General features: G+C 51.7%; 1 non-coding gene across 1 annotated transcript; it reads left to right on the plus strand.

The window, feature by feature from the left end:
- Nucleotides 1-15683: 15683 nt before the first annotated feature.
- Nucleotides 15684-15765, plus strand: trnas-cga (transfer RNA serine (anticodon CGA)). The gene has a single exon. It is a non-coding gene; the product is annotated as a tRNA-Ser (tRNA).
- Nucleotides 15766-16973: the final 1208 nt, after the last annotated feature.

The following is a 16973-nucleotide window of genomic DNA, read 5'->3' on the forward strand; positions in this document are numbered from 1 at the left end:
TATTATAGTAGTCAAATTACACTGAATAATATCAGCATCACTGAAATGGCATAGGCCTAATGCCTAATGCTTAATCAATCATAACGATATGCAAATATTATTCAAAGGCCAATGATGCCATATATTTATTCAAACAAGGCCATTATTAGCACAATACTGTAATTAAATACATAGACACACACGCAGGTGCACCAAAAAATGCATAAAATCAAATGCAAAATACAAATAGTTTACAAAACTGTACTTCAAATTGTACATTAACAAGAGGAAGAACTGGTGATCACAAGATTCTGTCACCTTGATGTGTGCAATGGCATCTCAATTATAACACACTTTATCAATATATGAAGTCTGTAGTTCAGTGGGACAAGAACAATAGAACTTTACATATTGCAGAATGCTTCTTCTTCTTTGTTGTGTGGCAAACAAACTCTTTATGGTCTGTAAAACCAAACCTGACGACTGAGGAATTCGCCGACATTTTGGGTCCTCCTCCGTGGATCCGTGACCGTGCTTTAGAGGGGGGATGGGGGACGTGAGAGGACGAGCGCCAACGCCGTCTGTGTCACAAAATGCATGTGATTGGTACCACTTGAAGGGGGCGTATAATGATATCATTGATATCAATGATATTATAGGTTACAAATCCCTTCGAGACCGCTCGGCCAGTCCAAGACATTGCGAGACCGAGAGAACCGAGACCGAGACACGACCGAGCCCAATGGAGGGTCTGGGAGCCGACGGCGGGAGTCGTCGGAGGTTCTGGGAGCCGACGGCGGGAGTCGTCGGAGGGTCTGGGAGCCGACGGCGGAAGCGGTCGGAGGGTCTGGGAGCCGACGGAGGGAGTCGACGGAGGGTCACTGGCAGGGATCGGCCTGAGAACCGACGGAGGGTCACTGGCAGCGGTAGCCGTCGGAGGGCCTGGGAGCCGACGGAGGGAGCCGTCGTAGGGTCTGGGAGCCGATGGCGGGAGCCAATGGAGGGTCTGGGAGCCGACGGCGGGAGCCGTCGGAGGGTCAGGGAGCCGACGGCGGGAGTCGTCGGAGGGTCTGGGAGCCGACGGTGGGAGCGGTCGGAGGGTCTGGGAGCCGATGTAGGGTCTGGGAGCCGACGGAGGGAGTCGACGGAGGGTCACTGGCAGAGATCGGCCTGAGAACCGACGGAGGGTCACTGGCAGTGGTAGCCGTCGGAGGGTCTGGGAGCCGACGGCGGGAGCGGTCGGAGGGTCTGTGAGCCGACGGAGGGTCTGGGAGCTGACGTAGGGTCTGTGTGCTGCTTGGACACAGTTAACGATGTCAACGACCTCTGAGCAGCGGCATGTGTATGTGGCTGTGGAGCACTTCCTCTCCACAGCTGTAGAAGGGTGTTGCTGTGTAATAATGCTTTCAGTGGATAATGAGGCGGTGTTGACTTGTCTTTGGTTTCCACATCATTACACAGGTGCGACAGGAGGGTTCCCTCTCTGGAGAGGAGGGAAGGAGATCACAGCCAGCACGTGTCTGTAACGCAGAAGTGTAAACATGAGACCCTGACGCTCTTCAAAGCGCAGCCTTATTTCAAACCCGTCAAAATAATGACAAAGCCACCAGGTTGACTGGAGCACAGCAGAAAAAAATCTCCAAGCGAGGTCCATGGCTGCTGAAGAACGGGAAAGGCCGATGAACAGATTTGCAGTCTTTATAGGCTGGAGTAGGATGGTCCGGCCCATTATCAGGGCGGTACATCTTTTATCCAACCGTTGGATGGACAAAAATTGTTTGGTTGGAGGGAGCTGCCAGCGACCCGCCATCGGCTCCCACCGCCGGCTAAGTGACCCTCCGTCGGCTCCCACTGCCAGCGCTCCTCTGTCAGCTCCCAGGCCGACAGCTGGCAGCGACCCTCCATCGGCTCCAAGACGATCGAAGGGCTCCCGCCGTCGGCTCCCAGACCCTCCGACGACTCCCGCCGTCGGCTCCCAGACCCTCCGACGGCTACCGCTGCCAGTGACCCTCCGTCGGTTCTCAGGCCGATCTCTGCCAGTGACCCTCCTTCGACTCCCGCCTTCGGCTCCCAGACCCTCTGACGACTCCCGCCGTCGGCTCCCAGACCCTCCGGTGACTCCCGCCGCCGGCCCCCAGACCCTACGACGGCTCCCGTCGTCGGCTCCCAGACCCTCTGATGACTCCCGCCGTCGGCTCCCAGACCGTCCGTCGGCTCCCAGACCCTACGACGGCTCCCGCCGTCGGCTCCCAGACCCTCCGACGGCTACCGCTGCCAGTGACCCTCCGTCGACTCCCGCCGTCGGCTCCCAGACCCTTCGACGACTCCCGCCGTCGGCTCCCAGACCCTACGACAACTCCCGCCGTCGGCTCCCAGACCCTTCGACGGCTCCCAGACCCTACGACGGCTACCGCTGCCAGTGACCCTCCGTCGGTTCTCAGGCCGATCTCTGCCAGTGGCCCTCCGTCGACTCCCTCCGTCGGCTCCCAGACCCTCCGGCCGCTCCCGCCGTCGGCTCCCAGACCCTACGACGGCTCCCGTCGTCGGCTCCCAGACCCTCTGATGACTCCCGCCGTCGGCTCCCAGACCCTCCGTTGGATCCCAGACCCTACGACGGCTCCCGCCGTCGGCTCCCAGACCCTACGATGGCTCCCAGACCCTACGATGGCTCCCAGACCCTCCGACGGCTAGCTCTGCCAGTGACCTTCCGTCGGTTCTCAGGCCGATCTCTGCCAGTGACCCTGCATCGACTCCCGCCGTCGGCTCCCAGACCCTCCGACGACTCCCGCCGTCGGCTCCCAGAACCTACGACGACTCCCGCCGTCCGCTCCCAGACCCTACGACGACTCCCGCCGTCGGCTCCCAGACCCTCCGACGGCTCCCAGACCCTTCGACGGCTACCGCTGCCAGTGACCTTCCGTCGGTTCTCAGGCCGATCTCTGCCAGTGACCCTCCGTCGACTCCCGCCGTCGGCTCCCAGGCCCTCCGACGGCTACCGCTGCCAGTGACCTTCCGTCGGTTCTCAGGCCGATCTCTGCCAGTGACCCTCCGTCGACTCCCGCCGTCGGCTCCCAGACCCTCCGACGACTCCCGCCGTCGGCTCCCAGACCCTACGACGACTCCCGCCGTCCGCTCCCAGACCCTACGACGACTCCCGCCGTCGGCTCCCAGACCCTCCGACGGCTCCCAGACCCTCCGTCAACTCCCGCCGTCGGCTCCCAGACCCTCCGTCAACTCCCGCCGTCGGCTCCCAGACCCTACGACGACTCCCGCCGTCCGCTCCCAGACCCTACGACGACTCCCGCCGTCGGCTCCCAGACCCTCCGACGGCTCCCAGGCCCTCCGACGGCTACCGCTGCCAGTGACCTTCCGTCGGTTCTCAGGCCGATCTCTGCCAGTGACCCTCCGTCGACTCCCGCCGTCGGCTCCCAGACCCTCCGATGACTCCCGCCGTCGGCTCCCAGACCCTCCTTCGGCTCCCAGACCCTCCGTCGGCTCCCAGACCCTCCGACGGCTCCCAGGCCCTCCGACGGCTACCGCTGCCAGTGACCTTCCGTCGGTTCTCAGGCCGATCTCTGCCAGTGACCCTCCGTCGACTCCCGCCGTCGGCTCCCAGACCCTACGACGACTCCCGCCGTCGGCTCCCAGACCCTCCGTTGACTCCCGCCGTCGGCTCCCAGACCCTCCGACGGCTCCCAGGCCCTCCGACGGCTACCGCTGCCAGTGACCTTCCGTCGGTTCTCAGGCCGATCTCTGCCAGTGACCCTCCGTCGACTCCCGCCGTCGGCTCCCAGACCCTACGACGACTCCCGCCGTCGGCTCCCAGACCCTCCGTTGACTCCCGCCGTCGGCTCCCAGACCCTCCGTCGACTCCCGCCGTCGGCTCCCAGACCCTCCGACGGCTCCCAGACCCTCCGACGGCTACCGCTGCCAGTGACCCTCCGTCGGTTCTCAGGCCGATCTCTGCCAGTGACCCTCCTTCGACTCCCGCCTTCGGCTCCCAGACCCTCCGACGACTCCCGCCGTCGGCTCCCAGACCCTCCGGCGACTCCCGCCGCCGGCTCCCAGACCCTACGACGGCTCCCGTCGTCGGCTCCCAGACCCTCTGATGACTCGCGCCATTGGCTCCCAGACCCTCCGTCGGCTCCCAGACCCTACGACGGCTCCCGCCGTCGGCTCCCAGACCCTTCGACGGCTCCCAGACCCTCCGACAGCTACTGCTGCCAATGACCTTCCGTCGGTTCTCAGGCCGATCTCTGCCAGTGACCCTCCGTCGACTCCCGCCGTCGGCTCCCAGACCCTCCGACGACTCCCGCCATCGGCTCCCAGACCCTACGACAACTCCCGCCGTCGGCTCCCAGACCCTCCAACGGCTCCCAGACCCTCCGACGGCTACCGCTGCCAGTGACCCTCCGTCGGTTCTCAGGCCGATCTCTGCCAGTGACCCTCCGTCGACTCCCTCCGTCGGCTCCCAGACCCTCCGACCGCTCCCGCCGTCGGCTCCCGCCGTCGGCTCCCAGACCCTACGACGACTCCCGCCGTCGGCTCCCAGACCCTACGACGGCTACCGCTGCCAGTGACCCTCCGTCGGTTCTCAGGCCGATCTCTGCCAGTGACCCTCCTTCGACTCCCGCCTTCGGCTCCCAGACCCTCCGACGACTCCCGCCGTCGGCTCCCAGACCCTCCGGCGACTCCCGCCACCGGCTCCCAGACCCTACGACGGCTCCCGTCGTCGGCTCCCAGACCCTCTGATGACTCGCGCCATTGGCTCCCAGACCCTCCGTCGGCTCCCAGACCCTACGACGGCTCCCGCCGTCGGCTCCCAGACCCTTCGACGGCTCCCAGACCCTCCGACAGCTACTGCTGCCAATGACCTTCCGTCGGTTCTCAGGCCGATCTCTGCCAGTGACCCTCCGTCGACTCCCGCCGTCGGCTCCCAGACCCTCCGACGACTCCCGCCATCGGCTCCCAGACCCTACGACAACTCCCGCCGTCGGCTCCCAGACCCTCCAACGGCTCCCAGACCCTCCGACGGCTACCGCTGCCAGTGACCCTCCGTCGGTTCTCAGGCCGATCTCTGCCAGTGACCCTCCGTCGACTCCCTCCGTCGGCTCCCAGACCCTCCGACCGCTCCCGCCGTCGGCTCCCGCCGTCGGCTCCCAGACCCTACGACGACTCCCGCCGTCGGCTCCCAGACCCTACGACGACTCCCGCCGTCGGCTCCCAGACCCTCCGACGGCTCCCAGACCCTCCGACGGCTACCGCTGCCAGTGACCCTCCGTCGGTTCTCAGGCCGATCTCTGCCAGTGACCCTCCTTCGACTCCCGCCTTCGGCTCCCAGACCCTCCGACGACTCCCGCCGTCGGCTCCCAGACCCTCCGGCGACTCCCGCCGCCGGCTCCCAGACCCTACGACGGCTCCCGTCGTCGGCTCCCAGACCCTCTGATGACTCGCGCCGTCGGCTCCCAGACCCTCCAACGACTCCCGCCGTCGGCTTCCAGACCCTCTGACGGCTCCCGCCGTCGGCTCCCAGACCCTCCGACGGCTCCCGCCGTCGGCTCCCAGACCCTCCGATGACTCCTGCCGTCGGCTCCCAGACCCTAAGACGGCTCCTGCCGTCGGCTCCCAGACCCTCCGTCGGCTCCCGCCGTCAGCTCCCAGACCCTCCGTCGACTCCCGCCGTCGGCTCCCAGACCCTACGACGGCTCCCGCCGTCAGCTCCCAGACCCTCTGATGACTCCCGCCGTCGGCTCCCAGACCCTCCTTCGGCTCCCAGACCCTCCGTCGGCTCCCAGACCCTACGACGGCTCCCGCCGTCGGCTCCAGACCCTCCGTCGGCTCCCAGACCCTACGACGGCTCCCGCCGTCGGCTCCCAGACCCTCCGACGATTCCCGCCGTCGGCTCCCAGACCCTCTGACGGCTCCCAGACCCTCCGTCGGTTCTCAGGCCAATCTCTGCCAGTGACCCTCCTTCGACTCCCGCCTTCGGCTCCCAGACCCTCCGACGACTCCCGCCGTCGGCTCCCAGACCCTCCGGCGACTCCCGCCGCCGGCTCCCAGACCCTACGACGTCTCCCGTCGTCGGCTCCCAGACCCTCTGATGACTCCCGCCGTCGACTCCCAGACCCTCCGTCGGCTCCCAGACCCTACGACGGCTCCTGCTGTCGGCTCCCAGACCCTCCGACGGCTACCGCTGCCAGTGACCTTCCGTCGGTTCTCAGGCCGATCTCTGCCAGTGACCCTCCGTCGACTCCCGCCGCCGGCTCCCAGACCCTACGATGGCTCCCGCCGTCGGCTCCCAGACCCTCTGATGACTCCCGCCGTTGGCTCCCAGACCCTACGACGGCTCCCGTCGTCGGCTCCCAGATCCTCTGATGACTCCCGCCGTCGGCTCCCAGACCCTCCATCGGCTCCCAGACCCTACGACAACTCCGCTGCCAGTGTTCCTCTGTCGGCTCCTCTGTCAGCTCCCTCCGACGGCTCCCAGACCCTCCGACGGCTACCGCTGCCAGTGACCTTCTGTCGGTTCTCAGGCCGATCTCTGCCAGTGACCCTCCGTCGACTCCCGCCGTCGGCTCCCAGACCCTCCGACGACTCCCGCCGTCGGCTCCCAGACCCTACGACAACACCGCTGCCAGTGTTCCTCTGTCGGCTCCCAGGCCGACCGCTGCTAGTGCTCCTGGCTAGTGTTCCTCTGTCGGCTCCCGCTGCCAGCGCTCCTCTGTCAGCTCCCAGGCCCATAGCTGCCAGCGATCCTCCAATGGCTCCCAGGCTTACCGCTGCAGTGTTCCTCCGTCGGCTCCCAGGCCAACCACTGCCAGTGCTCCTCCATCGGCTCCCATAGCTAGCTAACAGCAATCCTCTCTCGGCTCCCAGGCGCAGGCCGACAGCTGCCAGTGACCCTCTGTCGGCTCCCAGGCCGATAGCTAACAGCGCTCCTCTCTCGGCTCCCAGGCCCAGGCCGACAGCTGCCAGCGATGCTCCGTCGGCTCCCAGGCCGACCGCTGCCACTGCTCCTCGAGATTGCCAGCAGTTTTGTCAGCGTCCACCTCCTCCAGGGTGACAAGCTTAGAGCCAACAACAGACTCTGCCTTCTTCATGAGTTTATTCAGTCTGTTAGTGTCCTCCGCTTTGATGCCCCACACCCCAGGACACCACTGTGAGGTGAGCACACATACTCAGAGAAATAACACTATTTGTATGATACAAATAGTGTTATTTCTGTGATCATCTATTTTGTAATAAGTCATCATATCTTTGGACAACAAGTTGTTCAGAGTTAGTTGGACGTTGACATTTGAGGATCACATAGACAGTTTTATGTTTTATTCTTCAGATACAGTGAAATGTGAGACTTTGAAGAATCCTTTTCTGCTTCTCAGTGCACTTTCACGAGGAAAGAGCCTACAACTCTCATCAGCTGTGTTTCATGTCTTGATGTGGGCTTTCACTAAATGAAGCCGAGGAGCAGTTGTTGTACATTTCAAGATTTAAAGTTGTGTATCTAACTTCACCCTACTGAATTTTACATCCTTGTGAAACTGAAATGCTTTTGTTTAAGCCTGAGTCATCAAATCCAAGATGTGTCTGTTATAACGTGTGTGTATGTGTGTGTGTGTGTGTGTGTGTGTGTGTGTTTGTGTCTGTCTCCTCTGCTTATTAAAGTCCATGTCCAAACTTTAAACTGTCATGTTGTCCTGGCCCGTTGTTTAAAATGTTCTTTCATCTGCTCATAACAAAAGTGCATAAAAACATTTAAACCGCACCAAACTGACACCGCCTCTGTGTATTAGTTGTACCACATTAATGATGGACACTACTAACTACATTACTAATTACATTCAGAGTGTGTATAGTGAAATAATCGCCATTGATTATTAATGATGGTCCATCTTCATCCAGACTACAGACACTGAGCACAGAGTCAAAAGCTGCAGTGACAGAGGAGACTCTCCTCCTAAAGCTTCCAGCACGTGACGGTGTGTGAGCCTGTGTGCGCTCTGGATGGCACAGAGGCTCACAGCGCCCGACAAACACACACACTAACTGTACAAACGACTGGTCGACCCAATGTTGTGTTCTGTCTTGTGTTGCTTTGAGGTTCTGTTGTGTTTTCACTAAAGTCTGTCATTATAGAGGAAAAGATTATAATCTTGTTGGACACTGTGAAGAAATATTTAGACAGTTTGTCTTGTATTTATTTCACTTTACTATTCAGGAGCTACAGAGCACACATACTCTATACAGTACACAGTAACAGACTATTTAACATGGACAAGACCTGTTGTTCAAATCAAACCAGACTGACAGTTTGTTACAGTGCGTACAGCTGCTTCTCCCTGCTCCACCCTATCCAGAGCAAACCTCTACAACTCTCCCACTCTCCTTTCATGTCAGTTCAGTTCATCAGAATGGGGACTGGTATAAGAATGGAGTTGCTGCCACCTAGTGTCTCATTTGGCTGTTGCACTGAGGGACAGGACAGTCAGAACCTGCTCTAACAGACCCAGAAGAACACAATTAAAACATCAGTTTTCACTGAAACTGACAGGTTGTTTATTTGGAGCTCTTTGGGAAGAGGAACCAGAACTCCTCTAAGTGAATCAGTGAAGTATCAGGCTACATGTTTCTGTTCCCAACTAATCCTGTCTCAATAGTCCAGCTGATGACACTTTGATATTTGATTTGTATCAGAACAATCAGCCTGTCTGTGTGAAAGCATGAAGCAGTGTGCATCCTCATACAAGCCCCCACAGCACCTTTAGCCCCAGATCCTCAGTTTGAGAGGAACTGCCTCAGTGTCTGAGTTTGATTTCTGTTTTATGAGAAGCGACTGTAACTGTAAAGTGTTGTCGACAAGTGTGTGGATCACGTTTGTGAACTGTTGGAATAAAGTGAAGTTAACTGATCAAAGTGTGTTTTTAAATTATTATAAGCTTTTAATGCCATCATAAATTACACTGACTCAGCACTATATAAGCAGCAATTTCTGTCACATTTGTGTCACAGGACACAGGACTTCATCTCACCTCTGACAAAAAATAAAAAACAAAAACACTCTTGATATTTGTGTGATTTTAGGTCAGAATTTTACTTTTATGTGACAAGACTGTCTAATAATTTATAATCAGGATTTCTCCATAGTTACATATGGACTGTCGCCTCTTGCCAGTAAGAAATGGTATTACAGTACAGGACAGGCAGGACTAGCTGCTTAACATGCCAACTTCAGTAAATACCTCTGCAACACAATACAGATATGTCATCGACATAATGTCAACATTATTGTTTCTTTAATTTTAGTTCGTTTTTGGAATGTTTTAAACTGAAATTCTGGTTATATCTTATACTGTGCACTGCCCCTTTAATGCGAATCACCTAAAATAATGTTGTTGATGGCAGACAACATTTTTTATGTAGCCTATTTGTTGTTAACAAAAGAATGACATTTTTATTAATGGACAAAAACAAAAACAGGTGTGTTACACAACAACAGTAATAACAGGCCTACATTATTTATTGATTTACTATTCAAAATTGGAATTAAAACTGAGAATTTTAATATTCACAATATTAACCCTTTCATGCATGGAGGTCACTACAGTGTACGGCTGTTTTTTCTCTATATATACCAGCAATTTTGGGCACTGCTGCATATAGTCCACTCTAGTGGAAGCTATTGCATCATCCCATACAAAAAATCCCATTGGCAGGTCATTGCAATGGGAAAAAGTAGTCAGTGAAACCAAGATGGCCGACAGACAGAGAGAAAGACCAACCACCTCAGCTATTTCGGTTTCTACCTTCTATAAAAAGGTGCCATTGCAGGGGAAAAAATATAATTACATCAAGTAACATCTAAGGTGACATATTATATAAAGATTTTCCAAGTTTTGATTTTATATTTGGAGGAAATACCGATTAATCATCTGTCCACTCAATTGTACACCATGCATCACAAGCTTTGTTTCAACTTCAATACAATGTCAATTACTACCAATGTTGTTCTTGAAAATAATTCATATCCTGTAATGTGTTGGCTGTAAATCAACTGCTTTATGTTTTTAGAATGTAATTTGAGGTTTTTTTATATCCATATTTTTTGTAGGGCTCAAAAAGACAGGCATACAGGGTAATAGAGGAGTTTCCAGACTCAAGTGAGGAAGAGTGTGCTTCTGGTAGCAGTGATGAGGAATGGCTGCCAGTACAGACAGATGCAAGCAGAGAAGTAGAATCAAGCAGTGACAGTGAAGGTGAGGAGGCTGGAAATGTTGCTGAGGGAGTTGACGCTGAGGAAGGAGATGAGGCTGATGAAGGAGATGAGGCTGTAGGGATGTAAAACAAGGTTACAAAATAAGATCTCTCAGATCTCTCTGAACTGAGGATAGTGTGACAAAAGTAACAGTCTCTGAACTGAGTGTAGATCCTCATAGTATCTAGCTGGTGTTTCTCATAGGCCCCGGATGCTTTGGCAGCTATCACAGAAAATAGTCTCAAAAAGGAGCAACAAGAATGCTTTGACAGGAAATAGATGACAAATGCTATAAGATACTATGAGGAGAGAAGATGCTCAGTTCAGAGACTTGACAGGAATATGAGAAGCACCAGCTACATACTATGAGGATCTACACTCAGTCCAGAGACTGTTACTTTTGTCACACTATCCTTAGTTCAGAGAGATTATGTCTTTATTTTGTAACCTTGTTTTACATCCCTAAAGATAAATAAAAACGCTTAGTGAAAAAAAAGACTGAGTCAATCAATAGAGCTCAAATAGAGAGGCCTACAGGGTAGTGGAGGAACCACTATTCCAACATAATACCATATTACAACTGTATAACTAAATTACAACTATACCTACATAACTCCTCCTCCAAACAAATTAGATTTCTCTTCAGATTTCTCTTTGCCCAATGGTCAGGTTCACTGAGACACGTTCCTTCACTTTATTGGCTCATGAAACTGTACATCCCTCCATCGTCCTGTCATTTTTATTAAGTCCAATCAATGCGCTGCACGACATCATGAAAGTGCGCGGACTAGCCAACTCCAGCCTACAAAAAGAACTGCAAGTGTGTTCACCGTCACTTCTCTTCAGCAGCCATGGACTTCGCACGTAGAATGTTTGTTGCAGTGTTTCATTTCTTGAACCGGTTTGAAATAAGGCTGCGCTTTGAAAAGCCTCTGCATCTCATGGTTACGGTTCTGCTTAACGGAAACCAGCTGGTTGTGTTCTTCCTCCCTCCTCTCCAGAGGGGGAACCCTCCTGTTTCACCTGGGCAATGACGTCTCCGGTGACATCCGCGTAGAGGCACCTCCAGTGACGCTCTGCGTCTCACGTCTCTCGGCCTATAACAAACGGGCACGACAGACATATCCGACCGCTACGAAACATTACAACTTTCGGCCTATAACAAACGGGCACGACAGACATATCCGACCGCTACGAAACATTACGTCTCTCGGCCTATAACAAACGGGCACGACAGACATATCCGACCGCTACGAAACATTACAACTTTCGGCCTATAACAAACGGGCACGACAGACATATCCGACCGCTACGAAACATTACAACTTTCGGCCTATAACAAACGGGCACGACAGACATATCCGACCGCTACGAAACATTACGTCTCTCGGCCTATAACACAGGCACGACAGACATATCCGACCGCTACGAAACATTACGTCTCTCGGCCTATAACACAGGCACGACAGACATATCCGACCGCTACGAAACATTACGTCTCTCGGCCTATAACAAACGGGCACGACAGACATATCCGACCGCTACGAAACATTACAACTTTCGGCCTATAACACAGGGATTCGGACGACGAAGGTGAAATTCGCATTACAACGATTGGCCAACAAACAAATGACCGTGGTCTATGGTTTGGCAAGCAAATATACAAGGCCGACACCACCGAAAACCTTCTTTGACAGGAGCTGGACCACCTGTGCTGCAATAATGTTCTGACTGGCTGAGCGTTATAATAAAGTTAATTGTTCATTGTTGTGTTTCATTTGCAATCCTGTTAGTAACTCCGCTCTTTTACTGAATGTATCTGTAATCTAACTACATCTTTTTACTGTAACTTTATAATACAGGTACTATACAGGTTAGTTTTTGGTATCCTAATTTCATAATCCCGTTACATGTATCCCAGTACTCCCCAAACCTGTGTAGCCTATGTCAGATTATTAGATTATTAACACTAATTCATCAATGTGTAAGCAGAATTTTATTCTTATAGCTGATATTGGCGGAGCTATTTTTCATAACCCTTTATCCAGTCGGTGTATAGGCCAGTGGTTCCCCACGCGGCGATCCACTGGTCAAAGGGTCACCTAATAAATCTCAGGGGTCTTGAGATGATTAGTGGGAGAGGGAAGAAGAAAAATGTTCTGATACACAGATATTTGACTTTTCTCAACTCAGTGCTGTTATTTGTGAAACAGTAGGCCCCTAAAATGTATTAAATAAAACGATGGTAGAAGATCAGAGGGGAAAGGCTCCCATATAAAAAGGGCCACAGATACGTAATCTAATAAAGACGTAATGAACCATAATTTGTATCAAATTAGGGAAAAACTAGAAATATGGTCTTTATTAAATAGTCAACAAAGACAGTTATAAGCTAAGGACACTAATAACAGTAAAAATCGATATTTTGTATTAAATTAGGCAAAACCTAGAAATGTGTTTTATTAGAGAAAAAACGGTGTTATATCCTGACTAACAGACTAAGTAGCAACGAGCTGAATGTTATATAAAATTAGACAAAAACTATAAATAATAGAGATATTTATATCCTCATTATAAACCAGACACCTACATGTCTAAATCACACTGTAATGTCATTTCTACAGGCTGTAATTAGACAAACGTGGTGCGATTTCCAGCAACAAGTAGTTTTAAAAGTGGCACCAGGATAAATCATCAGCTGTCCCCTCCTCAGTGTGTGGCTGCATTTCTCCACGCGCTCTGGATGGCACAGAGGCTCACAGCGCCCGACAAACACACACACTAACTGTACAAACGACTGGTCGAGCCAATGTTGTGTTCTGTCTTGTGTTGCTTTGAGGTTGTGTTGTGTTTTCACTAAAGTCTGTCATTATAGAGGAAATGATTATAATCTTGTTGGACACTGTGAAGAAATATTTAGACAGTTTGTCTTGTATTTATTTCACTTTACTATTCAGGAGCTACAGAGCACTCATACTCTATACAGTACACAGTAACAGACTATTTAACATGGACAAGACCTGTTGTTCAAATCAAACCAGACTGACAGTTTGTTACAGTGCGTACAGCTGCTTCTCCCTGCTCCACCCTATCCAGAGCAAACCTCTACACCTCTCCCACTCTCCTTTCATGTCAGTTCAGTTCATCAGAATGGGGACTGGTATAAGAATGGAGTTGCTGCCACCTAGTGTCTCATTTGGCTGTTGCACTGAGGGACAGGACAGTCAGAACCTGCTCTAACAGACCCAGATATACGAACCTCAGATATAGATTAAGTTAAAAAAATAACTTTTTTAATAAAGGAGTCTGAAATGTTGTTGCTGTGTCAAAATAAAAGCCTTCACATGTGGTCCTCTCATAAGGAGCTGTTTCTATCAGGACTGAAACCAAACTTCTATCAGACAACATGAGAGAGGACACAGTCACAGCTGGACATTTCTTCATGGTTACATGTTGACTTCATCTTTTGCAGGTTGATTGGATGAAAGTTTAAATCCAGAGGTGAGATGTGACTGTAAAACACACGCGCACAAAATGGCCGTGCAGGATTCCACGGTTGCTATGTTTTTGTCCAGGTGCATCATTTCTATCAGAGCATCATTTAAAAACAAACAAAGCCTGAAACCGTCAACACAAGACATTTTACCCATTTCACTCTCAGTTTATGTAAAGTTTTTGGTTTAACTGAAGATTTTTTCACTCCGGATAACAACGAACGACCCACTGAGACTGACAACAGACACACAACCGACTTCCAACATGGAAAATGTGAGACTTTGACAGTCTAATGCTGTTTTCTATGTGTTTTGCCATCGACTCTGAAGCCTGAAAGGTCAAAGTCATCAGGCTGATATGAACTGTAACATGTCTGATGGTACAGACAATATACTGAAGTACACAAACTAATAAAGTGTAGAGAAAAGAATAAAGATTATTAAAGTGTATGGAAATGAAACATCTGTTCAGGCCAAAGCAGACATGTTACACATAATGTAGTGGGAGGCAGTGGTGGACGAGGTCAGCTAGTCAGACCCTTCAGGCCTGCTTCAGTACAGGTGGGATATATCCTGCAAAAATACTCTATTACAAGTAAAAGTATCTTAGTATAATCAGGAAAATGTGCATAAAACTTGGAAAAATTGCTTTTACTGAACTATATATCACTATATTATTATTATTACTCATGTAGGCCTGTTGATAAGCTGGATGTTAATGTTGTTTGTTGAAGTGGAGCTCATTTTGAGATATTTTATAAAGGACTGCAACTAATGATTTATTTCACTGGAGAATAATCTTCTGATCATTTTCTCCAGTCAGTCCAAACTTCAAAATAAATACAAAATAAATTTAAACTATGAAAACAAAAATGGGGAAAAGCAGTAAACCCTCAGATTTTTTTGAAGCTGCGTCTGCGTCATGTTTTAGCATGAAAAAAAAGCTGAAACGATGAACAAGACAGTTGCCATTGATCAATCATCAACTTATTGAACAGAGAGTTCAAGATTGGGGAGTTAACAGTGGCCCAGCTGCTCATTGTTGCTCTGGAGCCTCTAAAAGATCAATTTTATCTTGTTTCAGAAAATAAGATTTTGGCTCCATTGGTTGAAAAGATAAACAGCCTCTATGCTCATAAAAAGGAATGTCATTTTTAAAGGACAGTTACAGAAATTAGATCTGGTCTATTCAATGCCACTTGTTGCGTTGACTGCTCTTACAGAGCCCCACTCTAACATGTGAATGTGTGTGTGTTGTTGCAGTGTGACCTTCCCATCTACCTGCGAGACCACGACTACAGCAGGCGGAGGAGAAGCACTGCACGCCAGGCACACGGTGCCTGGAGCAAGTGTCCATGCTGCAGGAACGAGCAGGTTAGACATCTGGAGGAAAACAGAATATTCACTTTGAATTCAGAATATGTGAAGGGTCTTTAACTGCCACAGTTTTCCTCACTAGTTGATGAAGATGTTTCTCTTGTCAGATTGTAAAAGTATTCTGTTGATAAGTAACAAGTTGACCAGCTTGACATCCTCTCATGTGCTGCTGACTCCTCTAGGTGAATTTAACCCTGGGGCCCCAGCACTCTGCTACTAAGGCCAACCTTCCCCAGAAGAGGAAGCGGAGCTCCGCGCCCCGTCCTTCTACACCTTCCGCTCATGGTCCAGGGAAGATGAGTTTGGTCCCACCGCCTCCATCCACCATCCCACCTGCTGACCTGCCTGTGGTGTCCAATGTGCCCCCCAGCCCCCGGCCCTCTGGTGCTGATAACCAGTGGAGCTCCACTGGTGTGAACCACGACGCTCCACTGAAGATACACAACTGCTCAGTGGAAGATTACCAGAGAGTCTACTATGAAGTGGTAGACGACCTGCTGAGGTACGATTGGGTCGAACACGCTGACTCTTTCAATCAGATCATCACATTTGCCAAATGATTTAAAAATCTATCACTTGAAGCTGTGATGGCCGAGAGGTTAAGGCGTTGGACTCGAAATCCAATGGGGTTTCCCCGCGCAGGTTCGAACCCTGCTCACAGCGATAAAAGTTTGGTGCCTGTTAGCTCAGTTGGTAGAGCAGGTGTCCCATGTGCAGAGGCATTGTCCTCGCTGCAGCAGCCTGCGGTTTGATTCTGGCCTGAGGCCCTTTGCCGCATGTCACCACTCCTCTCTCTCATGCTGTCCTATCAATACAGGCCAAAATCACTCAGGTTCATTTTATACCATTTATGTTCCTTCCACTCCTCACAGGTACAAGAGTGGCCAGGTTCGTCCGTACAGTTTACAGTCGGGACGACGTATCAAGCAGAAGCTGTGGGAGAGACTCGACCGCCCCACCATCACATCATCTACCCATGAAGACGGATTCACACATGTGGATGTCTCGTACAGAGGTGGAGACTTTCCTCCCCTCTATGATGTAGATACTTTGGGAGAACCGAGCCCTGGACAGCCTCCACATCAAAGAGCCAAGAAGTCCAACTGACCTGAGAGCAGCAGCTCCACTCAAACACTAATAATAGTTCAATAAGATCAAATCCAGCCTGTAAATATTAGAGACCTCAACACCACTGGCTTCATCTGCATCAGTACATGCAGCCTCCGTCAGTTATCAAGCCTCCACCTCAAACATCATCTACACCACCTGCCAAGACACAACATCTGAGAGCCACCTGGAGTAAGAGGCTCCATCCTCCACCTACAAGTCTCCTCCAGACACTTTTAAATCTAAACCGTGCCTTTTTACTACGTCAGCCATCTGCTGCACCTGCAGACAGCAGACAGCTGTAAACACATACTCCACCTGAAGCTTCGGCCAGAAACATCCACTGCCACCTCCACCTCCACCTGTAAATTCTTGTAGTCAGCTAAAACCTGATTCATCCAACTGCTGCTGCTTCCAACTCCTGCCTCCACCTACTGCCTCTGCCAGTAACCTGCAGTCACCACCTACACCTGCAGATTCTAGCAGAAAGCTGAGACCTCAACCTTCAAGATTCTTGATGACCACTAAGGCCTCTACCTCCACCTCCGACCTTATAGGAAACTCTACACTGCTACCTCCACATGTAGAGTTTTGCAAGCAGACACAACACAAGCCTCCACCTAAAGCCTTTTCTAGCAACCTGCAGTTTCCTCCACCTAAAGATTGTGGCAGAAAGCAAGAACACAATCCTTCACCTAAAGCCTCTGCCAGGAAACTGTAGCTGCCAACTCCACCTGCAGATTCTGGCACACAGTAAAGGACTT

This window comes from Pagrus major, chromosome 23 (genome assembly GCF_040436345.1).
Source record: "Pagrus major chromosome 23, Pma_NU_1.0".
Lineage (NCBI taxonomy): Eukaryota > Metazoa > Chordata > Actinopteri > Spariformes > Sparidae > Pagrus > Pagrus major.